The 26,442-nt window shown below is 44.1% G+C and overlaps 1 protein-coding gene across 23 annotated transcripts in view; it reads left to right on the top strand.

Moving 5' to 3' along the window:
* LOC309549656 (thyroglobulin-like) overlaps positions 1-26,442 on the top strand; it is a 330,286-nt gene that overhangs the window by 128,102 nt on the left and 175,742 nt on the right. The gene's annotated exons all lie outside the window — the stretch shown is intronic.

The following is a 26,442-nucleotide window of genomic DNA, read 5'->3' as shown; positions in this document are numbered from 1 at the left end:
CTAAATATGGTGTGTATATATATATATATATATATATATACTGTATGTGTATATATATATATATATATATATATATATATATATATATATATATATATATATATAGTATCTCACAAAAGTGAGTACAAAAAATGCCCAAAAAAAAACACCTGCAACATCACACCTGGGCGTTTTTGTAGCAGGCGTTTTTTTGGGCGTCTTTGGAGGCAGGCATGACATCGGAACTTCTGTATAGGGGTATATATACACACACACACTTATATGTATTTATACACATACACACATATAGGTGTGATAGGAGCATATTCCTATGCCTGTTAATTATTTAATTCGCGCAGGCATAGGGTTCTGCTACTTTCACACCTATATATGTGTATGTGTATATATACATACATGTGTGTGTGTATATATACCCCTACACAGAAGTTCTGATGTTATGCCTGCCTCCAAAGACGCCCAAAAAATGCCCAAAATAACGCCTGCTGCAAAAACGCCCAGGTGTGTTGTAGCAGGCGTTTTTTTGGGCATTTTTGGGGTGTCTTTGGAGGCAGGCATGACATCTGAACTTCTGTATAGGGGTACATATACACACAAACTTATATGTATTTATACACATACACACATATAGGTGTGATAGGAGCGTAGTCCTATGCCTGTTAATTATTTCATTAGTGCAGGCATAGGGTTCTGCTACTTTCACACCTATATATGTGTATGTGTATATATACATACATGTGTGTGTGTGTGTGTATATATCCCTACACAGAAGTTCTGATGTCATGCCTGCCTCCAAACACGTCCACAAAAAAGCCCAATAAAACGCCTGCAACAAAAAGCTGGGTGTGACAGGGGCGAAGCCACTATCCTGCTCTATTGCAATTCTAATAGAAACTATCTTTTTTCTATGGCTTTCTATGACGGTCACCCTGACATGGAAGGGTTTGGTCACCCTGCCATAGCAGTCAGAGTCAGTTAACCCTACACTACACTACACTACGGTCCCCTGACACTTAACACTTTCCCTACAGAAACTAGATTATTAAATCTAACTATAATGGAAAATAGTACCCTAACTACACTAGATATCCCTTTCCTCACACTAATAATTGCTAAATGACACTTTGAAGCAGGAGTAACAGAACTGCTTCCACTCTCTTCTACGTCTATGTATTACAATGCTAGAGATTTGGCGGGGCTATGTTATATACTGGGGGGGCGTATTCACTACTGATTGGCCTCTGGACCCCCTAGTCACTCCAATCACATTCCTAGCATCCTCCTGCCCCCTCAATTGGCTTTTACTGATGTTCTGGTCCAATCACGGATTTGTAAAGCCCAGTTCCTGTCCCATTGCATTTTGGTCGGTTCTGGTTGCCGAATTCTGAACTTTTTCAGCAAAAAGTCGAAATTCGAACAGTCAATGTTCGGGTCGAACCGATGGTCGACCCGAACCGTTCGATCATCCCTAGTAATAATATCACTGGTCCCCTCAAAAGTGTCAGTTAGGTGTCCGATCTGTCCACCACAATGTCGCAGTCCCGCTAAAAATTGCAGACATTACTAGGAAAAACATAAATAAATAAATAAAAATGACATAAATCTTTCCCCTAGTTTGTAGGCGCGATAAATTTTGTGAAAAAGGAATAATAACTGCGCTAAAGGTGAAAAAAGAACTATGTGAAGCAGCAACTTCAAGTGTGACCACACCCTCAAATCAATATGTATAAAATAAGTTGCGCTAAATGATCTAGAACAAATAAATGTCCAAAAAACATAAAGTCCCAAAGTGTGAACGTGAATATGTTGAAAAAATGATGATGTAAATCTTGATCAGCACACTAGCAATCCAGAGTCTCTTAGGTAATGTGCTTACCAGACAAGCAATTAAAAATTGCGGGAATCACATGCCAGGCTGACTTGATTGTGAGAAATTCTGTGTTGGACACTCAAATTATAGTGTCATAAATCATGAAAAAAAAAGAGAAAAACTCCATAGCGTAATACCGTAACAATAAGTGTTAAATGATAACCTTAGAAAATTCCACCACATAAAGGTGTGAGTATCCGTCACCAGTTGTGAAACTGCTTACCAGAAAAAATATATAGAAAAGACATAAATAACAATCCCAGTGTTGAAGAAGGAGGGAGAACCACCACCGATTATGTAGCCTCTTACCAGATTGAGAAATATAATCAGCAGAAATAGGAAGGATCCTGAGTAGGGTTGAGCGAACATGGACTGTATTATTCGTGTTCGTACCGAATAATTGGATTTTTGTTACCCGAACACAGACACGAACACTTTACTGTATATTCGGGTAAAAATCCGTGTTCGGTCGTTTTATTTCCGGGTTTTGCATGCTTTGGCGCGCTTTTCATGGCGGGCTTTCAACAGCCAATCAACAAGCGTTTAACTGGTGTGCCTAAGCCATCCCAGCCATGCCTACAAATGTATCAGTAGCTGTGATTGGCCGTCTGAAGCATGTGACCAAGTCTTTATAAGTTCGAGGCATCGCCGCTGCGGCGTCATTCTGCTGCTTAGATCAGGGAGAGAGCACACATCAACGTGCTGGCTGCTGATTAGGGACAGACAGGAAAAAAAAAACATTTGTGTCCGGATAGAATTGAGGGACAGGTCGGAGTGTGTTAGGCAGGGCGAGTTGTAGGCATTTTAGGGAGAGAGTCTGCTGATTTTTAGGGAAAGTGTGTTCTACAAACTACAATTGACATTGCTGTGTGGGGTGGGGTTTGCAGTCACCCGATCTACGATCTCTTATCAATCCTGTTAGGGAGAGAGTCTGCTGATTTTTAGGGAAAGTGTGTTCTACAAACTACAATCGATATTGCTGTGTGGGGTGGGGTTTGCAGTCACCCGATCTACGATCTTATCAATCCTGTTAGGGATAGAGTCTGCTGATTTTTAGGGAAAGTGTGTTCTACAAACTAGAATCAATATTGCTGTGTGGGGTGGGGTCTGCAGTCCCGATCTACGATCTTATAAATCCTGTTAGGGATAGAGTCTGCTGATTTTTAGGGAAAGTGTGTTCTACAAACTACAATCGATATTGCTGTGTGGGGTGGGGTCTGCAGTCCCGATCTACGATCTTATAAATCCTGTTAGGGAGAGAGTCTGCTGATTTTTAGGGAAAGTGTGTTCTACAAACTACAATCGATATTGCTGTGTGGTGTGGGATAGGAGATAGGCAGGTGTCAGTGATCCACATCCAATTTGCTGTGTGTGGGCTGCAGTGAACACAATCTTTTTGGGGTGCAGTGAACACAATCGTTTTGGGGTACAGTGAACACAATCTTTTTGGGGTACAGTGAACACAATCTTTGTGGGGTGCAGTGAACACAATATTTTTGGGGTGCAGTGAACACAATCTTTGTGGGGTACAGTGAACACAATCTTTGTGGGGTGCAGTGAACACAATCTTTTTGGGGTGCAGTGAACACAATCTTTGTGGGGTGCAGTGAACACAATCCTTTTGGGGTGCAGTGAACACAATCTTTGTGGGGTGCAGTGAACACAATCTTTTTGGGGTGCAGTGAACACAATCTTTGTGGGGTACAGTGAACACAATCTTTTTGGGGTGCAGTGAACACAATCTTTGTGGGGTACAGTGAACACAATCTCATACTTCTGAAGATTTGAGGGTGCTGCCTGTTCCATACTCCTCCTACTCCTCATCCATCCTTTTAGGGGTACAAACAATAGTAATTGGGGCCTAGTGTGGTTGTGTACGTGTGAGATACATACACTTTTTTGGATCATATTTTCTATTCCGCTATTTAATCAAAAACCTTTGGGGATCAGTTAAATTGGGGGATTGTCTATGTTGGTATGTGTGAGATCCACCTTTCCAAGTTTTTGGGGTTCATCTCATACTTCTGAAGATTTGAGGGTGCTGCCTGTTCCATACTCCTACTCCTCATCCATCCTTTTAGGGGTACAAACAATAGTAATTGGGGCCTAGTGTGGTTGTGTATGTGTGAGATACATACACTTTTTTTGATCATATTTTCTATTCCGCTATTTAATCAAAAACCTTTGGGGATCAGTTAAATTGGGGGATAGTCTGTGTTGGTACGTGTGAGATCCACCTTTCCAAGTTTTTGGGGTTCATCTCATACTTCTGAAGATTTGAGGGTGCTGCCTGTTCCATACTCCTCCTACTCCTCATCCATCCTTTTAGGGGTACAAACAATAGTAATTGGGGCCTAGTGTGCTTCTGTACGTGTGAGATACATACACTTTTTTTGATCATATTTCCTATTCCGCTATTCAATAAAAACCTTTGGGGATCAATTAAATTGCGGGATAGTCTGTGTTGGTACGTGTGAGATCCACCTTTCCAAGTTTTTGGGGTTCATCTCATACTTCTGAAGATTTGAGGGTGCTGCCTGTTCCATACTCCTCCTACTCCTCATCCATCCTTTTAGGGGTACAAACAATAGTAATTGGGGCCTAGTGTGGTTGTGTACGTGTGAGATACATACACTTTTTTGGATCATATTTTCTATTCCGCTATTTAATCAAAAACCTTTGGGGATCAGTTAAATTGGGGGATAGTCTGTGTTGGTACATGTGAGATCCACCTTTCCAAGTTTTTGGGGTTCATCTCATACTTCTGAAGATTTGAGGGTGCTGCCTGTTCCATACTCCTCCTACTCCTCATCCATCCTTTTAGGGGTACAAACAATAGTAATTGGGGCCTAGTGTGGTTGTGTACGTGTGAGATACATACACTTTTTTTGATCATATTTTCTATTCCCCTATTTAATCAAAAACCTTTGGGGATCAGTTAAATTGGGGGATAGTCTGTGTTGGTACGTGTGAGATCCACCTTTCCAAGTTTTTGGGGTTCATCTCATACTTCTGAAGATTTGAGGGTGCTGCCTGTTCCATACTCCTCATACTCCTCATCCATCCTTTTAGGGGTACAAACAATAGTAATTGGGGCCTAGTGTGGTTGTGTACGTGTGAGATACATACACTTTTTTTGATCATATTTTCTATTCCGCTCTTTAATCAAAAACCTTTGGGGATCAGTTAAATTGGAGGATAGTCTGTGTTGGTACGTGTGAGATCCACCTTTCCAAGTTTTTGGGGTTCATCTCATACTTCTGAAGATTTGAGGGTGCTGCCTGTTCCATACTCCTCCTACTCCTCATCCATCCTTTTAGGGGTACAAACAATAGTAATTGGGGCCTAGTGTGGTTGTGTACGTGTGATATACATACACTTTTTTGGATCATATTTTCTATTCCGCTATTTAATCAAAAACCTTTGGGGATCAGTTAAATTGGGGGATAGTCTGTGTTGGTACGTGTGAGATCCACCTTTCCAAGTTTTTGGGGTTCATCTCATACTTCTGAAGATTTGAGGGTGCTGCCTGTTCCATACTCCTCCTACTCCTCATTCATCCTTTTAGGGGTACAAACAATAGTAATTGGGGCCTAGTGTGGTTGTGTACGTGTGAGATACATACACTTTTTTTGATCATATTTTCTATTCCGCTATTTAATCAAAAACCTTTGGGGATCAGTTAAATTGGGGGATAGTCTGTGTTGGTACGTGTGAGATCCACCTTTCCAAGTTTTTGGGGTTCATCTCATACTTCTGAAGATTTGAGGGTGCTGCCTGTTCCATACTCCTCCTACTCCTCATCATCCTTTTAGGGGTACAAACAATAGTAATTGGGGCCTAGTGTGCTTCTGTACGTGTGAGATACATACACTTTTTTTGATCATATTTCCTATTCCGCTATTCAATAAAAACCTTTGGGGATCAATTAAATTGCGGGATAGTCTGTGTTGGTACGTGTGAGATTCACCTTTCCAAGTTTTTGGGGTTCATCTCATACTTCTGAAGATTTGAGGGTGCTGCCTGTTCCATACTCCTCCTACTCCTCATCCATCCTTTTAGGGGTACAAACAATAGTAATTGGGGCCTAGTGTGGTTGTGTACGTTTGATATACATACACTTTTTTGGATCATATTTTCTATTCCGCTATTTAATCAAAAACCTTTGGGGATCAGTTAAATTGGGGGATAGTCTGTGTTGGTACGTGTGAGATCCACCTTTCCAAGTTTTTGGGGTTCATCTCATACTTCTGAAGATTTGAGGGTGCTGCCTGTTCCATACTCCTCCTACTCCTCATCCATCCTTTTAGGGGTACAAACAATAGTAATTGGGGCCTAGTGTGCTTCTGTACGTGTGAGATACATACACTTTTTTTGATCATATTTTCTATTCCCCTATTTAATCAAAAACCTTTGGGGATCAGTTAAATTGGGGGATAGTCTGTGTTGGTACGTGTGAGATCCACCTTTCCAAGTTTTTGGGGTTCATCTCATACTTCTGAAGATTTGAGGGTGCTGCCTGTTCCATACTCCTCCTACTCCTCATCATCCTTTTAGGGATACAAACAATAGTAATTGGGGCCTAGTGTGCTTCTGTACGTGTGAGATACATACACTTTTTTTGATCATATTTCCTATTCCACTATTCAATAAAAACCTTTGGGGATCAATTAAATTGCGGGATAGTCTGTGTTGGTACGTGTGAGATCCACCTTTCCAAGTTTTTGGGGTTCATCTCATACTTCTGAAGATTTGAGGGTGCTGCCTGTTCCATACTGCTCCTACTCCTCATCCATCCTTTTAGGGGTACAAACAATAGTAATTGGGGCCTAGTGTGGTTGTGTACGTGTGAGATACATACACTTTTTTGGATCATATTTTCTATTCCGCTATTTAATCAAAAACCTTTGGGGATCAGTTAAATTGGGGGATAGTCTGTGTTGGTACATGTGAGATCCACCTTTCCAAGTTTTTGGGGTTCATCTCATACTTCTGAAGATTTGAGGGTGCTGCCTGTTCCATACACCTCCTACTCCTCATCCATCCTTTTAGGGGTACAAACAATAGTAATTGGGGCCTAGTGTGCTTCTGTACGTGTGAGATACATACACTTTTTTTGATCATATTTTCTATTCCCCTATTTAATCAAAAACCTTTGGGGATCAGTTAAATTGGGGGATAGTCTGTGTTGGTACGTGTGAGATCCACCTTTCCAAGTTTTTGGGGTTCATCTCATACTTCTGAAGATTTGAGGGTGCTGCCTGTTCCATACTCCTCCTACTCCTCATCCATCCTTTTAGGGGTACAAACAATAGTAATTGGGGCCTAGTGTGCTTCTGTACGTGTGAGATACATACACTTTTTTTGATCATATTTTCTCTTCCGCTATTTAATCAAAAACCTTTGGGGGTCAGTTAAATTGGGGGATAGTCTGTGTTGGTACGTGTGAGATCCACCTTTCCAAGTTTTTGGGGTTCATCTCATACTTCTGAAGATTTGAGGGTGCTGGCTGTTCCATACTCCTCCTACTCCTCATCCATCCTTTTAGGGGTACAAACAATAGTAATTGGGGCCTAGTGTGGTTGTGTACGTGTGAGATACATACACTTTTTTTGATCATATTTTCTATTCCGCTATTTAATCAAAAACCTTTGGGGATCAGTTAAATTGGGGGATAGTCTGTGTTGGTACGTGTGAGATCCACCTTTCCAAGTTTTTGGGGTTCATCTCATACTTCTGAAGATTTGAGGGTGCTGCCTGTTCCATACTCCTCCTACTCCTCATCCATCCTTTTAGGGGTACAAACAATAGTAATTGGGGCCTAGTGTGCTTCTGTACGTGTGAGATACATACACTTTTTTTGATCATATTTCCTATTCCGCTATTCAATAAAAACCTTTGGGGATCAATTAAATTGCGGGATAGTCTGTGTTGGTACGTGTGAGATCCACCTTTCCAAGTTTTTGGGGTTCATCTCATACTTCTGAAGATTTGAGGGTGCTGCCTGTTCCATACTCCTCCTACTCCTCATCCTGCCTTTAGGGGTACAAACAATAGTAATTGGGGCATAGTGTGCCTCTGTATGTGTGAGATACATACACTTTTTTTGATCATATTTCCTATTCCACTATTCAATAAAAACCTTTGGGGATCAATTAAATTGCGGGATAATCTGTGTTGGTACATGTGAGATCCACCTTTCCAAGTTTTTGAGGTTCATCTCATACTTCTGAAGATTTGAGGGTGCTGCCTGTTCCATACTCCTCCTACTCCTCATCCTGCTTTTAGGGGTACAAACAATAGTAATTGGGGCCTGGTGTGGTTGTGTACGTGTGATATACATACACTTTTTTTATCATATTTTCTATTCCGCTATTTAATCAAAACCTTTGGGTATAAACAATTAAATTGCGTGATAGTCTGTGTCGGTACGTGTGAGATACACCTTTCCAATTTTTGGGGCGCATCTCATACTGCCGAGGATTTGAGGGTGCTTCAGTCTGCCTCCTGCCTGCTCCTCCTACTCCTCTTCCTCATCCTGCCTTTAGGGTACAAAAAATTGTAATCGGGGCCTAGTTTGTGTTTGTACGTGTGAGATACACCGTTTTGTAAAATTTGTCCTATTCCGCTATTCAATATACACCCTCTTTGAGTGTAAAAAATTAAATTGCGGGATAGTCTGTATCGGTACATGTGAGATACACCTTTTTAAATTTGTTTGGCGCATCTCCTTCTACCGCCGAGGATTGCAGGGCGCGCCAGTTTGCCTCCTGTTCCCAACTCCTCCTACTCCTCTTCCTCATCCTGCCTTTAGGGTACAGAAAAATTGAAATCGGGGCCTAGTCTGTGTTTGTACATGTGAGATACACCGTATTATAAAATTTTTCCTATTCCGCTATTCAATATACACCCTTTTGGAATGTAAAACATTAAATTACGGCATAGTCTGTATCGGTACGTGTGAGATACACCTTTTAAATTAGTTTGGCGCATCTCCTTCCCCCGCCAAGGATTGCAGGGCGCTTCAGTTTGCCTCCTGTTCCCAACTCCTCCTACTCCTCTTCCTCATCCTGCCTTTAGGGTACAAAAAATTGTAATCGGGGCCTAGTCTGTGTTTGTACGTGTGAGATACACCGTATTATAAATTTTTTCCTATTCCGCTATTCAATATACACCCTTTTGGAGTGTAAAAAATTAAATTACGGTATAGTCTGTATCGGTACGTGTGAGATACACCTTTTAAATTAGTTTGGCGCATCTCCTTCTCCCGCCAAGGATTGCAGGGCGCTTCAGTTTGCCTCCTGTTCCCAACTCCTCCTACTCCTCTTCCTCATCCTCCCTTTAGGGTACAAAAAAATTTAATCGGGCCTAGTCTGTGTTTGTACGTGTGAAATACACAGTTTTTTATACTATTCTGCTATTCAATATACACCCTTTTGGTGTAAAAAACATTAAATTGCGGCATAGTTTGCATATTTGACTGTGAGATACACCCGTGCGATACTGTTGTTCTTTTGTTCCGCTATTCAATAAACACCTTTCTAGGGCAAGATCTTAAATTACAGAAATATGAGGAGACCGTCAAATAGGGGCCGTGGCCTGGGTCGTGGTGCTGCTGGTAGAGCTCCTGTTGCAAGGAGAGGACGTGGTCGATCTGTGCCAGCTACACGCACAAGTGAAACACCTTCCTCAAGTGTGAGTCGGCGACAGAACCTGCATCAGTATTTGGTAGGGCATCATACGCCTCTAGAAGTGATGAGGCCAGAACACAGAGAGGCGATAGTAGATTGGTTTGCTGCTGACAGTGCCTCCAGCTCCTTCACATTGTCTCCCACCCAGTCTACGGCAGAAAGGTCAGAGTTGGCACCTGCAGCTGATGTCCAACCGTCTTTCACCTCACCCCCTTGCAAATCAGGCAAGCAGTCTGAGCCCCAAGCCATACAGCAGTCTCTTATTCTTTTTGAGGACTCTGTCAGCAGGGTTTCCCAGGGCCATCCACCTAGCCCTGCCCCAGAAGTGGAAGAGATTGAGTGCAGCGATGCCCAACCACTTATTTCTCAAGATGAGTACATGCAAGGACCATCGCAGCACGTCTCCGATGATGACGAAACTGCTGCGGCGTTCAGCATTGTGGAGACCGACAAGCAGGGCAGGGGTGAAGACTGGGTGGAAGATGATGTGGAGGACGATGAGGTCCTCGACCCCACATGGAATGAACGTCATGCAGATGACCTGAGTAGTTTGGAGGAAGAGGCGGTGGTCGCCCAGAGCCACCAGCACAGCAGAAGAGGGAGCAGGGTGCAGAAGCGGAGCGGCCGTGCCCTAGACACTACGCCTGCTACTGCCCAACGCAGCAAGGGAACGAGCGCACCAAAGTCAGCTCAAAGGAGTTCTCTAGCGTGGAAGTTCTTTAGAAAATGTGCTGATGACAGGACACGAGTGGTTTGCACCCTGTGCAATCAGAGCCTGAAGCGAGGCATAAACCTTCTCAACCTGAGCACAACCTGCATGATCAGGCATCTAAGTGCAAAGCACGAGCTGCAGTGGAGTACACACCTTCAAAACCAAGAAACGTCTCTGGCTCATCCTGCTTCCTCTTCTGCTGCAGTCTCGGCCGCTCCAGCCACATCTGTAGTGATACCGGCACCTGCCACCCCGCAAACAGACGATCTGTCAGCAACACCACCACCTGGGTCACCAACCATCTCCACAATGTCCCGTGGAAGCGTTCAGCTTTCCATCTCCCAAACACTTGAGAGGAAGAGGAAGTACCCCCCTACCCACCCGCGATCCCTGGCCCTGAATGCCAGCATTTCAAAATTATTGGCCTTTGAAATGCTGTCATTCCGTCTGGTGGAGACGCACAGTTTTAAAAACCTTATGTCGGTGGCTGTCCCACAGTACGTCGTGCCCAGCCGCCACTACTTTTCCAGGCAAGCCATCCCTTACCTGCACAAAAAATCAGGTGTGCACTGCGCAACGCCATCTGTGCCAAGGTCCACCTAACTACCGATACGTGGACCAGTAAGCACAGTCAGGGGCGTTATATCTCCCTAACGGCACACTGGGAAAATGCAGTGGCGGATGGGCCTGAGGCGGATAGCAATTTGGCGCATGTCCTTCCACCACCGAGGATTGCAGGGCGCTTCAGTTTGCCTCCTGTTCCTAACTCCTCCTACTCCGCTTCCTCATCCTCTACCGCCTCCTCATCCGCACAGCATAACACCTTCACCACCAACTTCAGCACGGCCAGGGGTAAACGACAGCAGGCAGTTTTACAACTTGCCTGTTTGGGGGACAAACCACACACCGCGCAGGAGTTGTGGAGGAGCATGGAACAGCAGACAAATGAGTGGTTGCTGCCAGCGAGCCTCAAGCCCGGCCTGGTGGTGTGCGATAACGGGCGAAATCTCATAGCAGCTCTGGGCCTAGCCGGTTTGACGCACATCCCTTGCCTGGCGCATGTGCTGAATTTGGTGGTGCAGAGGTTCCTTAAAAACTACCCCGATATGTCAGAGCTGCTGCAGAAAGTGCGGGCCGTCTGTGCGCACTTTCGGCGTTCTCACCCTGCTGCTGCTCGCCTGTCAGCGCTGCAGCGTAACTTCGGCCTTCCCGCTCACCGCCTCATATGTGACGTGCCCACAAGGTGGAACTCCACCTTGCACATGCTGCAAAGACTGTGCGAGCAGCAGCAGGCCATAGTGGAGTTTCAGCTGCAGCACGCACGCGTGAGTCGCTCTGCGGAACAGCACCACTTCACCACCAATAACTGGGCCTCCATGCGAGACCTGTGTGCCTTGTTGCGCTGTTTTGAGTACTCCACCAACATGGCGATGACGCCGTTCTCAGCTTAACTATCCCACTTCTATGCCTCCTTGAAAAAACAATTCGGGCGATGATGGAAGAGGATGTGGCACAGGATGAGGAGGAGGAGGAGGATGAAGAGGTAACATTTCCAAGGCTTTCAGGGCAATCATTCGCAAGGGGCTCCGAGGGTGGGTTCCTGCACACACAAACGCCAGGGACACAATTGTCCAGCAGGGGCACAGTTCTGGAGGATGAGGAGGATGAGGAGGAGGAGGAGCTGGAGGAGGAGATGGAACCATGTTCACAGCAGGGTGGCACCCAGGCCAGCTCATGGCCATCACTGGTGCGTGGCTGGGGGGATACAGAGGACACGGACGATACACCTCCCACAGAGGACAGCCTTTCGTTGCCTCTGGGCAGCCTGGCACACATGAGCGATTACATGCTGCAGTGTCTCCACAACGACCGCCGAGTTGCCCACATTCTAACTTGTGCTGATTACTGGGTGGCCACGCTGCTGGATCCCCATTACAAGGACAACGTACCGTCCTTAATTCACTCACTGGAGCGCATTCGCAAGATGCGCGAGTACAAGCGCACGCTGGTAGACGCGATGCTCCTGGCATTCCCACCTGACAGCGGGGCCACAGTGGAAGCACAAGGCAGAGGAGGAGGAGGAGGAGGAGGAAGAGGTCACCAACGCAACCAGGGCACCGCCAGCACCTCAGAAGGCAGGGTTAGCATGGCCGAAATGTGGAAAAGCTTTGTCAGCACGCCACAACAAACAGCAGCACCAGCAGCTCAGATGGAACGTCTTAGCAGGAGGCAGCATTTTACCAACATGGTGGAGCAGTATGTGTGCACACGCCTACATTTAGTGAATGACGGGTCTGCCCCCTTCAACTTCTGGGTCTCCAAATTGGGCACATGGCCTGAGCTTGCCCTTTACGCCTTGGAGGTGCTGGCGTGCCCTGCAGCCAGTGTATTATCTGAACGGGTATTTAGCACGGCTGGGGGCGTTATAACAGACAAGCGCAGCCGCCTGTCCAGAGACAATGTGGACAAGCTCACGTTCATTAAAATGAACCAGGCATGGATCCCACGGGACTTTTCCGTACCTTGTGCAGAATAGCGATGGATACCGACCTTACCCACCCATTGTTCCATTTTTGCTCTTTCTCACTCTTTTGGGGTGTACCCTCATTTAAAATTTGTGAAAAGAAGCAGTGTTGGCTACCTCGTCCTCCTCCTCCTCCACCGCCGCTTCCACCTACACCGCCCATAGGTGTGCGCAGCCTATTGCATTAGGGTGTGCACCCCAAAGTTTAAATATACATGCATGTGTTTGCCTACATGTACATGGCCCCGATACATTACTCTCCCTGCTGGCAAAGAGAAATAGAGCAGAGCAGGTCCGAGGGAGATCTTTCCCATCTCCTCACTGGCAAACAGAGTGATAATGCTATGTGCCCTAGGTGATTAGGGTGTGCCCAGGCACATCCGGCACACCCTGTGCGCACGTCTATGAGACCGCCACATCCACCACCACCTCAACCTCCCTCCTACTCCATATGGGCCTCGTCCTTCAGAGATGAAGAACATTGTTTTATTTTGTCTTTTTTTATTTTTGTTGTTTTAAGTTATTTCCCTATCCACATTTGTTTGCAGAGCACTTGCCATGCTCTTAATTACGTTTTGCTGCCATTTGCAGCACTCTAGCCCTTTCCTTTGGTGTTTTAGAGCCATTTTAGTGCCTGAAAGTTCGGGTCCCCATTGACTTCAATGGGGTTCGGTGTCCGGGAAAAGTTCGGCAAAAGTCCGGGACACGGACCCGGACTTTTTTTTAAAGTTCGGCCGAACCCGCCGAACACGGACATCCAGGTGTCCGCTCAACTCTAATCCTGAGTACACCTGAACATCAACAGTGACACTCAATGACACTCTGAGCCCCTTACCAGACCAAAATATTAAGTTGCTCAGGATGTAGTCTTGCTCTATGCGCTCCCCAAGCGTATGACACCAACAGCAGACAATCTCAGGAACCAGGGTCAGGTGAAGGGTAATGCCAGCAGATTAAACCAGACTGCTCAAGGTGGTTCAGAAGCTTAATGACCAACAGCGGTGCACACTCCGGCTCGCCTCCGTGGATAATCGATAATGAAAAGAAATGGCTGCACTCCAGATAAGGTCAAAATCCAGGTTTATTGCTGGACATCCCAGTGTGACATAAAGGTGGCAAGGTAGACGCGTTTCACACACTACAATGTGTGCTTAATCATTAGGTAACTTAATATTTTGGTCTGGTAAGGTGCTCAGAGTGTCATTGAGTGTCACTGTTGATGTTCGGGTGTACTCAGGATCCTTCCTATTTCTGCTGATTATATTTCTCAATCTAGTAAGAGGCTACATAAACGGTAGTGGTTCTCCCTCCTTTTTAAACACTGGGATTGTTATTTATGTCTTTTCTATATATTTTTTCTGGTAAGCAGTTTCACAACTGGTGACGGATACTCACACCTTTATGTGGTGGAATTTTCTACGGTATTACGCTATGGAGTTTTTCTCTTTTTTTTCATGATTTATGACACTATAATTTAGCGCGATAACTTTTGTGCAAACCAATCAATATACACTTATTGGGATTTTTTTTTAGCAGTGAAATAAACCATTAAACACTGGAAGGGATACTTACAATGGTCAGTTTTTATTCATTTATGTCAAGGGAAGGGGCTGAGCCCTGTCCTGTGGGTCTTAGGGTCCTTTCACACGGGCTTTCCGATCAGGTCCGCCTGTCAGTTTTTCAGGCGGACCTGATTGGATGCTCCATGCACCTCTATAGAGCAGCGGATGTCAGCAGTGACATATCCGCTGACACCCGTTGCTATCCGATCCGATCCTGTTTGTGAAATCCAGATGGATTGAAACCCTATTTTCCATCCGTCTGTAGGATCGGATAGGATTGGATAAAAACCAACAGGCGGTCTGTTTTCATCTGATCTCCCATAGAGGAGAGCGGGATCTGACCAGTCAATCTCAGCACAGAGAGCAGAGACAGATCAGTCATCCGCCTGCTCAGCGGTGATCGGTGGATCAATCCCCACTGAGCAAAATGGAGTCCGCCAGGTGGAAAGCCCATGTAAAAGGACCCTTATAGACACACAGAGTGGGTCTCAGAAGCGAGCAGGCATGAGTGCACCCATAGCAAGCCGCTTGCTATAGGGGCACTTGGTAGGGAAGGGGCCAGGAGCTCCAGTGGAAGAAGAGCAGGGTTAGGGCTGCTCTGTGTCAAACCATAGCACAGAGCAGGTAAGTGTAACATGTTTATTAAAAAAAAAATACCTTTAATATAATTTTAAGTAGTATGCAGTGTGGTGCTTCTATGAACAGACTGTTTGTTCAGAATAATATATAAATAAATGTATGCAGAAAAGGCAACGAGTGACATAGAGAATCATGTTTAATTTGCAGTTTTTTATATGATTCTAGCAGGTGCAGTGGTAACCAGAAAAATCGGTGACAAGACTGAGGACATCAATAACTTTCTCATTGAGGCTCAGGTAAAAGCATGGTTCCTATACTGATAAACTTGTTCAACAACTTCATTGTTACATTAGTTTATCTCTGCCAAAGTTAAAATTACTGGCACAGAGCCTTTTTATTCAACATAATATAGTAGAAAAAAACCTTCCATTTCCTTACAGCTCTGTCCAGACTGGGGCATCCTGAGAATACCTGTGAAACAGAGAGTGCACTGGCATAGTGTAAAATCCTAAAAAAATATATATATATTTACTTGAGTAAAATATATTGTACACACAAAACTGATAAAAAGACACACTCCTCCAATTTTCATAAAGAACATCTCATTGATCAAATAGTGCTCGGTCTTCAAATTGTTCATGTGTAATTTATGCAAAAGAAGAGCCGCACTAAATTGACACAATATTAAATCAAACTGTAAATAGTGATAACAGTGAACTGTGCTAAAAATTATACCATAATAACCAATTGGATATATGGCAATAAACAATCTATAAATAAATAATGTCCATAAAGAATAGTAAGAGTCCAAAAATGGGTGCCAAGTGCAAGAAAAAGAATCCTCCACCAAATGTTGTGACTTCTTCCACAATCAGTGCTGCATGCTGAAGGCACACTAAACGCTTACCAGAAGAAAGATAAATACAGGCATCCAACATATACTGGGAACTCCAAAAGAATCCTGCAGGTGGCGTGGTCTAAACAAGTCCAGCAAGGAGCTGTAATTGTAAACCAGCCAACGCACTATATGGTCCAGGCCCGACACTCCCAATGGAATATGAAAGAAAGGGGCCACAAATTGTGTAGTACGTAGGGGACACTTTATTAAAGATAAGGTAAAAAAACTCACATGTATGAAGAACAATAGCGCTAATATCGGCAGAATCCAGCAGAACGCCGCCGCCCGACTTCCGGGTATCACGTGGTGACGTCAGCACGCCTTCCGATGTGAAAAACTCTTTGCCTACAAATAACTACAAAAATTGCAAATTAAATATAAAAAGTGTATACATTTCCATACAGCTGCACTCTCAAGTACCTGAATACAAGATAACCACACAAATATGAACACAAAAATGTTACACTGTACCTTTAAGAGTAAAGATTGCAGTTCATGCAAATAAATATAAGTTGAATGAAAGACAAATAATGTGAAATCACCAGTGTATACAAAACAATTTATAAAAGACAAAAGTCCATAAATCTGCCCAAACGTGACCATAAAAGTACAGATTTTTATCTACTTCTGTGCTCCTCCACTAAAAAGACACACAAACTGTTTACCAGATGGGCATACCCCCACATTATAAAAGGTCTAACTGTGCTTTTAAAGGGGGCAGGAAAACTCTGGAATGTCATCACACCTACTTGGTTGAGAGGAGCTTGTGTTTCTACCAGTGGCGGCTGGTGTATTAGGGCTGCCGCCCCCCTATCCATGTGTCTGGCCCCCTAATCTACAGGCGGGGCGCCAGGAGCATGGAGTTCAATGGGCTTCTTTTTTTTTTTTTGCATGTGATTAGAGACAGAGGCTCTAATAGGCTAATAAAAAAGTGGGCTCGGGGCGCAGAATATTTGCTATTGTCACACGGATCCTCCTCCTGACCAATCAGGAAGCGGGTCTGAGACCCATTTCCCGATTGGCCAAAAAGAGAAGCCATGCCATTGGCCATGGAGGTGGAGGGAGGAGACTCAAAAGACATGGGGAAGAAGCCGAACCTGAAGCCGCCGTCGCCGTGTGCTGCTGCTGCCGCCTGCCCTCCCTCCACAAATCCAGTCAGGGTGAGTGAGCCAGCGATGGGGGGGGGGAGGTATGGTGTGCAGCCTGGTGTGGTCTGGGGGGTGGGGTAGTATGGTGAGGTCCGTCTGACGCCCCCCCCCCCGGCCCATGGAGCACCAGCCGCCACTGGTTTCTAGACTTGTTTCTGTATGTAGATACCTTTCTTTTGCACAATAATCCATGGATTTTCAGTTTTACATCTGCACTTTTATGGCCATGTTTGGATTGAACAATGAACTTTTATCTTTTGCATTCAGGCCCCTTTCACACTTGTGCGACCTGAAAGTCGCACGACTTTACCGTGACTTTGCAGTGACTTTGAATGGACTGGAACAGACTGGACTTGCAGCGGTCATGTCTGTGCAGCCACTCATCCCAATTGACAGCAATGAGGTTGCCTGCATGGGGATGCACAGAACACCTGTGCATACCCATGTGGGTAAACACAGCCCTCACATGGGTACGAATTGATACACCTCATGTGAATGAGGCCGTAGTAATAACAGCACTGCTAGATTATTCTAATCGTGGTTAAAACTTCTATTGAAGTACTTCTAATATTCTGTTAAATTACTTACAGCCATGTTACCAAGAATAATAATACAATTATTATATCTTCGTCATACACATTTCTGTTTTTTTCCCCCCTTTGTTGATTATAGAAAAAGCAATGCAAATTGTTCAGTTCTACACATGGGAAAGATTTGATGTTTAAAGATTCTACCACAAAATTAGCTCTTATCTCTAATTAAAGGTATGTGGTGCAAAGTTGAATTTATCTATTCACAATTTGTTTACATATTTGCACACGTTCTATTGACCATTCCATCGTTCCTATCAGTTCCTAACTCTTTCAATTCTAAAGTCCTTCCTACTGTCCAGTGCCAGGACAAGATGCTCTACAAAGATAAAGATTTATTTTAACATTTTACTGGTTATATTTATATACTGTATATTGAATATTGTGGGGCACTGGCAGGCAGGATTGTGAACAATGTAAATGTGTCACTTAGGAATTTCACATACACATGATGAGGCCCTACAGCATTTATGGCTGATATAGAGAAAACAAACTTTGTTTTCTCAGAATCTTAAAATGTTTTGTCCTTTGTCTTGGAGAGCTTTGGGTGGATAAAGCCTCCATTTTTTGATCACATCATACCTGGTTGCTAGACCTCATTAGTATCAGCGGTCCACAGGCCTTTATACTGTATATGCGAGTTGACTGATGCTAAGGACTCTCTTGTTCTCTTTGCTGTGGGAGCCTGCTGCTGGGTAAAAAGGTTGAGCGCTAACATAACACTTGAAAGGTACAAGTGCTGTTGTACTTTGAATGACAATTGCACGGTCATGAAACACTGTACCCAAACAAAGCTTTTATAATTTTTTTCCACACAAATAGAGCTTTCTTTTGGCGGTATTTAATAAATACTGGGCTTTTTATTTTTTGCTAAGGAAAAAAAAAAATGAAAATTTAGAAAAAAAAAAAGAAACAAACCAAACCATTTTTTTAAGTTTGTTATACAATTTTGCAAACAGGTAAGTTTTCTCCTTCATTGATGTGAACAGATGAGGCTGCACTAATGGGTACTGATAGGCTGTACTGATGGGCACAGATAGGCACTGATAGGTGACACTGGTAGGCACTGATAAAGCTGCACTGATTAGGCGGCACTGATGGGCACTGATGAGGATGCACTAATGAGGCTGCACTGATAGATGGCACTGATGACCACTGATAGGTGACACTGATAGGCACTGATAGGTGACACTGATGTGCTTTGATAGGCCACACTGAAGGGCATTAAGAGGTGGCACCGATGGGAACTAATAGGTGACACTTATGGGCACTGATAGGTGACACTGATGATGAGGTACTGATTGGAAGCATTGATGGGCACAGATAGATGGCACTGATTGACAGCACTGGTGGACACTGATAGGTGGCACTGGTTGTCACTGATTAGCAGCACTGGTGGGCACAAATTGGGACCAATGTCCCTTTACCTTTCTTCTTTTCTCCTCACGCTGATCGTAAGTAGAAAAAAAGATAATAACGAGCTTCTGTTTACTTATGTAATCAGCTGTCATTGGCTGACAACTGATCACGTGGTAAAGGGCTGCTGTGATTGGCCTTTTACCCTGCTCTGTGATCAGCCAAGTCAGAAGGACTCCATGATCTCAGAGTGCTCCGCCCACGATTCGCAGGGGGTGCACGAACAGCGCGATCATGGGAGGACGTCTATTGATGCTCTCCAAGCACTGGAAGCCCACGCTGTAGCCGTCTTTCGGGTAGAACGTGGGCAAAAAGTGGTTACGCTATAGACTTGTTGAGCAAAGCCCTTCTGTTTTGAAAACTGGGTTTGCTTGGTGCCTAGATAAAAAAAAAAAATGCATGAGAAATCTTCTTAGAATAATCCTGGGTGTCCCTATCTCATGCATGGTAAATAGCTGCCAATGCTAGTTGTGCCTATACCCCTTACATCTCGGTTCTCAGTTGAAAGCAGCTTGTAAAACAGGTTGTTTTGGCAAATGCTAACCAACAAGAGGCAAACTGTTTTACCATTCAACATATGTTACAGCTAACTGTAGCAGATATAGGCCCTGTTGGAGAGGCAGATGGTAGTGCAGGGGCTGGCTTTCACACCTTGCCAGCTGCTGCAAAGCAAGTTATGGAAAATTTCCTTGGAAGATGATGCTGAAGCCATCTTATCTTTGGGAGAGCCACTGAATGTGAGTAGCTACCCCAGGATCAGTAGACTAATTTGTTAGCACTGTTTATTATTTTTAGTTTTTTTTTTATGGTTTGTTATTTTATTTTTTTATTCTGGGAGCCCCAGAAAGCCTACTTTGACTTACAACCTCAGGCTACCAAGGAGTATCCCAAACTCATAGGAGAAAGCCTTGCCACTCCTGGGGTTAACATGGCAGTCCAAGCAGCTTGTGTTCACAGTGGAATATGACCCTGCGATGCCCACAAAGAACCAGATGTAAAATTTATTTCACCTTACAAACAACTGAAGTGCTTAAACCTGGTTAGATTGTCAAGTGAGTGGTTTGCAAACATTAAATTATAGCCTTTGTTGCTAAGAGATAGTGGTACATTAGGCATACAGAACCCAAGAGTACGGATGAGCTGGTGTCCTTTGTGGTGCAACATATTGCTCTGGGGACCTTCTCTGGGATCTGCTCTCCAAATCAGTAATTTTCAAAGGGGTAAACAGTCTTAGACTCTATTTACACAATGCATCCAATTCGCATTACAGTTTGCATGACCGGCTCTCAATGGCTGCTTGCCCTCAACATGGGGAGGGTGCTTTGGGGTGCACCCCAAAGCATCTTTTCCCCATGTTGATGGGGACAATGGCCTCTTCCCAACAACCCTGGGCTGTGGTTGTGGGGGACTGCGGGTGGGGGGCTTATCAGAATCTGGAAGCCCCTTTTAACAAAAAGAAATGGTGTAGGGTCCCCCCAAAATCTATACCAGACCCTTATCCGAGCATGCAGCCTGGAAGGTCAGGAAAGGGGGAGATGAGCGGGCGCCCCCCTGAACAATACCAGGACACATGCCCTCAACATGGGGGGGTTGGTGCTTTGGGGCAGGGGGGGCTCTGCCCCCCCAGCCCAAAGTACCCTTGTCCCCATGTTGGGAAAGGGGCCTCTTCCCGACAACCCCGGGCTGTGGTTGTGGGGGTCTGCGGGTGGGGGGCTTATCAAAATTTAGAAGCCCCCTTTAACAAAAAAAACAGCATAGGGTCACCCCAAAACCATACCAGACCCTTATCCGAGCATGCAGCCTGGAAAGTCAGGAAAGGGGGAGATGAGCGGGTGCCCTCCCTTAACCATACCAGGCCAAATGCCCTCAACATGGATCCACCCCAGCAGATCCACCCCAAAGTACCTTGTCCCCATGTTGATAGGGACAAGGGCCTGTTCCCAACAACCCTGGGCTGTGGTTGTGGGGGTCTGCGGATGGGGGGCTTATCGAAATCTGGAAGCCACCTTTAACAAGGGAGCCCCCAGATCCCGCCCCCCCCCCCCATGTGAATGGGTATCGGGTACATCGTACCCCTACCCATTCACCAAAAAAGTGTACAAAAAAAATAAACACAAAAGACAGTTTTTGAGTCCTTTAATCAAAAATAAAAATAAAAGATGGTCTCCCTCGATGTAAATCCATTGTCAATCATGACTCCTGCCACACCCGAAAAATAGAAAAAAATTGAAAGATGCTTCCGCCTCTTCTTATGCGTCCCCCTGAATGACAGCTCTTTTATAGGCAAGGAGTGAGGCAACCAGGTTACATCACCCGGTGGCACCGCCCCCTCTGATGTCATGTTACATCACGTGATGTCAGAAGGGGCGGTGCCACTGGGTGATGTAATCGGGTGGCCCCGCCCCATGTCTATAATAGAGGTGCCAAAGCTGAAGAGCGTCATTCGAAAGGTACGCATCAGAAGAGGCAGAAGCGTCTTTCAATTTTTTTCTATTTTTCGGGTGCGACATGCGTCGTGATTGACGATGGATTTACATCAAGGGACACTATTTTTTTATTTTTATTTTTGAATAAAGGACTTGTCAAAAACTGTCTTGTGTGGGTTTTTTTGTACACTTTTTTGGTGAATGGGTAGGGGTACGATGTACCTGATACCCATTCACATGGGGGGGGCGGGATCTGGGGGCCCCCTTGTTAAAGGGGCCTCCTAGATTCTGATACGCCCCCCCACCCACAGACCCCCACAACCACAGCCCAGAGTTGTCAGAAAGAGGCCCTTGTCCCCATCAACATAGGGATTGATTGATTACAGACCATTCTTCACTACACTGGATGGCTCAGAGCAAAGAGAACAGTGCAAGAGTCACAAGTCAGTTTCACCCAGCGAGGAAATGCTGATAAACCGCCATGTACCAGTGTCTGTTGGCAAAATATGCATCTTTCGACAGGTCTTAACAGAGGGGGAAGGGTATGTGAGGCAGTGGAAGGCAGGATTGTGGATTAGAACTGACCTGAGTTTAGTTTGTAGCTTGGAAGAACAGATATTTTGTTTATGCTATGGACTTGCTGTACACAGTGTCCTGCATTGAAAACTGTGTTTGCTTGCTGCATTGCTGAATACAAGTACTCATAATATATAGTAATGTTGACCTCCAGACCCTCAGATCAACCTTCTGCAAATAAATTGCTCATCTACAGTATGCAAGCTTCAGCCTTCATTTAAAAAAAGTATATACTGAAAAGCTTACTTGGTCACCTGACCTTTTTTTTGCTTCTTGCCTTATCTCTGTTGCAATTTAACACCCCAAAACAATAACTATGAATAGTATTTTTACAGACTGCGTGCTTGTATCTAATGATGTGCTGATATAAACACTTGCAGGAAAACAATAAACTAGTCACAGCGGAAGAAATAAGAGAACTGTGCACACTGAGCAATTACATCTCCAGAAATCCATTCACACCACCCTGGTCTTGACTCTCCTCCAGTGCAGACCCTTCAAGGAACCAGATGCAGCGCCTCTGAACCCCTCTTACTGGTGCTCCTAGGGTGGATGCCTCTTCTGTCTACACAACAGTCTGGTGTTGATCCCATTGGTATGTTTTTCAGTACTAGACTACACAGGAGAAAACAGACAAAACAAATCTAAAAAGCATTCTGGTGGAAAATTAACCCAAGGTCCAATACTGAAAAGATGGAGCACTAATCAACAGCTCACCATGCTACCTGTTATCAATAATTGCATGTATTGCATGTATAATAATGCACTGTTAAAATCATGGAATGGTGTCCTTACTTAGATGCACATCTTCTATCCAAAAGCAAAGTGTTCTGTGTACAATAAATAAAGTTGAAAAACTGAAGTGTGATGATTGGTCAGCTGTAAGCGGTGAAGCCACTGCATACACAGGGGCATCCTCTCCAGAGAATTGTGTTTAAACCGATTCCGGTGTAAGAAAATGGGGGGTGATTAAACAAATAATAACATGAGCATTAATATATAATATCAATATTATTAACCAACTCTCACTTTCCACACCCACTAACATGAAAAGTTTTGTTACAGACAAAGAAATGTTACTTAAGACCTTTTAGAGTCCTAAACATTATAGACAAAGATTAATAGCAATAACACCCAATACCATCAAGCAATACAACCTCTGCACCATGGAAGACATACCGAAAGAACTAAAGACAAAAGTCAAGCAATCATAAACTGGCAAGATATCCAGCTAGCAATCACATCCATTATTATCACTCTCCTCAGTCCTCTGGCCTACAGTGATGGTCCCCACCAAGTCTCTTCCTTGGCATTATTATGCCCGTTCCCTCCATTCGCTATTATTGAGGAATCTCTGACTGGTCCAAACTGTACAATCAAATCATTCTCAAGAAAGTGATTGGATGGAACTCGAGTCCTCTAAATGTGATGTCTGTCTAATATTTCTATCTGATTAGATCTCTTGTTGCTATTCAAATCACCGTGTCTCATGCAAATATACATTCATTAAGTCTGCCACCTCCTTGGACTTTTGGATAAACAGTTCCCAAATTAGCATACTAAAGCCCTATAACAAAATAGAGATGCAGTGTCTTGAAATTGGCACCCACCTTTTTACCAATCCTAAAGACAAAGGGGAAATCTTAAATACACAGCACAACATATGACTTTAGTCTACTAATGAAGGAAAAAACAGGTCTCTGGGCCCATCTTTAATAATACTACCATAAAAATATATAAAATTCAAATATTTCTTGCAAATCTATATTTTACAGGGCAATGTCATTTTTTTTTTTTTTTTTTTTTTTTACAGATTTCCCCCTTGAGAATGAGCACATCCTAGATTAGCAAGCCCTCACAATGGTTCCCTTGAAGGCATCTTGATAAAACAAGATATATGCAAAACAAATGTAAACAGTTAAGATATGATTATGAAGCACTATAGAGTCCATAATTGCCAGATTTAATCTTCAGCCTTCCTGTTTTATTGTCTTTAATTTTAGGAGTCCTATTAATTGGTGCACACCTAGAAATACAAGAGTTCTGGTTTACTTAGAAAGAATTGCCTTATCTGAAATAATATATCTATACTATAAGATTCCCAGTATAGACACTTCTGCCACTGGATGAAATCCTTGCCACTCACAGGAAGTGTGTTTATAGGACACCTCACATGTCTTCTGCCAGATGGCATTTCTCACAGTCCTTTACTTGGCTAACGACTTTCTGAAGCAAAGAGTTCTTCAGTTGAGCCAGGCATATACTGCTTTTTAGTACGACTAAGTCTTGTAGACTGAACTTGAACATCCTACACATAGCACACAATTGTACATAAAGGCAACAACATTCACCTCTAGTGTGTCAGTGGCTGATGGCCAACATAAACAGAGCACGAGTCGAGGGAGCAATACTTTCACAGCAGCGTGGCGGCAGCTGCGGGATAGAATAAAAATAGCATCATTTTATTTGGGGGGGCACATGGGGGGGGCACACTGTAATTTTGGGGGAGCCGTGGCCCCCTCTGCCCCCCCCCCTAGTGACCCCACTGAGCATGACCATAGTTGAATCCTCTTCTTCCACTTGACTGTGTAGCAGTAGTATATCTCAGCTGTGACCTCTTCCTCTAGCTGTAGTCTCTCAGGCAAAATTAAATATGCAAACAGGAAATGTCAGCAGTGCTTGTTCGCTGAAAAAATTCTGCATCATCTTTAGAGGGTGCCAATGGGAAAAGGATATGCAGGTCCCTTTTTTTTCTTCACACTTATAGATGGGGCTGCTAGTAACCCCCCTCCCTTTATAATGGTAATGACAACTTTCAGGAAAAAACAAGAATGGTTTCAGTTGCTAGTTTAGGGTTTACCCAGCAACCCTCTTTCATGTGAGCTAACCTATACAATACAAAACAATTTGGAATATATATTTACACCTGATTAAAAGAATGTACCAAGTCACAAAGGCTTATCCTTGAAAACTAGGGATGGGCTGAACACCCCCCTGTTCGGTTCGCACCAGAACATCTCCAACAGGAAAAAAGCTCTAGTGAACATGCAAACTCTATTAAAGTCTTCGGGACACGACACGGACATGAAAAAATCAAAAGTCCTAGTTTTAAAGGCTTATATGCAAGTTATTGCAATGTGTATGGGGACGCGGGTACTGCCCTGGGGGACATGGATCAATGCAAAAAAAAATGTAAACAATAGTTTTTAAAGGAGCAGTTTTTAATGATGCTTGAAGTGAAGCAATAAAAATGAAAAATTCCTTTAAATATCGTGCCTGGGGGGGTCCCATCAATGTGCCTGTAAAGTAATGCATCGGTATGATGAATGGAGCCAGCTGCAGCAATGCTGTCATCTCTAAAGGAAAAAATTTAATTTAAACTTGCTCACGGCTGAATTGTCGGCTCCTGTTAATACAGATTTTAAAACATGGCGTAGTGCCCCCCCCCCCCCGTCCATACCAGGCCCTTTGGATCTGGTATGGATTTTAAGGGGAACCCCACTCCAAAATTTAAAAGAAAACGGCGTAGGGTCCCCCCAAAATCCATACCAGACCCTTATCTGAGCATGCAGTCTGGCAAGTCAGGAAATAGGGAGATGAACGGGTGCCCCCCTGAACCATACCAGGCTACATGCCCTCAACATGGGGGGTGGGTACCCCAAAGTACCTTGTCCCTATGTTGATGGGGACAAGGGCCTCTTCCCGACAACCCTGGGCTGTGGTTGTGGGGGTCTGCGGGTGGGGGGGCTTATCGGAATCTGGAAGCCCCCTTTAACAAAGGGGCCCCAAGATCGCGCCCCCACCCCCCCAGGTGAATGGGTATTGGGTACATCGTACACCTACCCATTCACCAAAAAAATGTAAAAAGTTAAATTCAGAGAACACAGTTTTTGATGATTCCTTTATTAAAAAAAAAATATATAGTGTCCCTCGATGTAAATCCATTGTCAATCACGATGCCCATCGGACCCGAAAAATAGAAAAAAAAACGATATGCCTCTTAAGAGGCTACCCGCCGTCTGCCTGAGCTTTCACGGTTCTTTTAAAGGCATGACGTCATGTGAGTATTTTGAAGCTCTCATTTGTTTTAGAAAATGAAGAAAGAAACGAAAAATGATTTTTTATTTCTTTTTTCAATTTTCAAACTTTGTGACAAAAAGCGAGATCTGCAAAATACTCAAAATGCCTCTCAGAAAATAGCTTAGGGTGTCTAATTTCTGAAAGGGGGTCATTTGGGAGGGTTTTGTGCTGTCTTGATATTTCATGGCCTCCAAAACTGTGATAGATAGTGAGGAGTGAAATCAACAATTTACGCCCTTAGAAAGCCTGAAGGCGGTGATTAGTTCTGCACGTGGCTAGGCTGCCAAAAAGTCTCACACACGTGGTATTCCTGTACTCAGGAGAAGCAGCAGAATGTATTATGGGGTGTCATTTCACATATACCCATGGCATG

This window comes from Pelophylax lessonae, assembly GCF_965119305.1.
Source record: "Pelophylax lessonae genome assembly, chromosome: 3".
NCBI classification, from domain to species: domain Eukaryota; kingdom Metazoa; phylum Chordata; class Amphibia; order Anura; family Ranidae; genus Pelophylax; species Pelophylax lessonae.
Note: the sequence above shows the minus strand (reverse complement) of the source record. Positions and strands in the feature narration are given on the sequence as shown.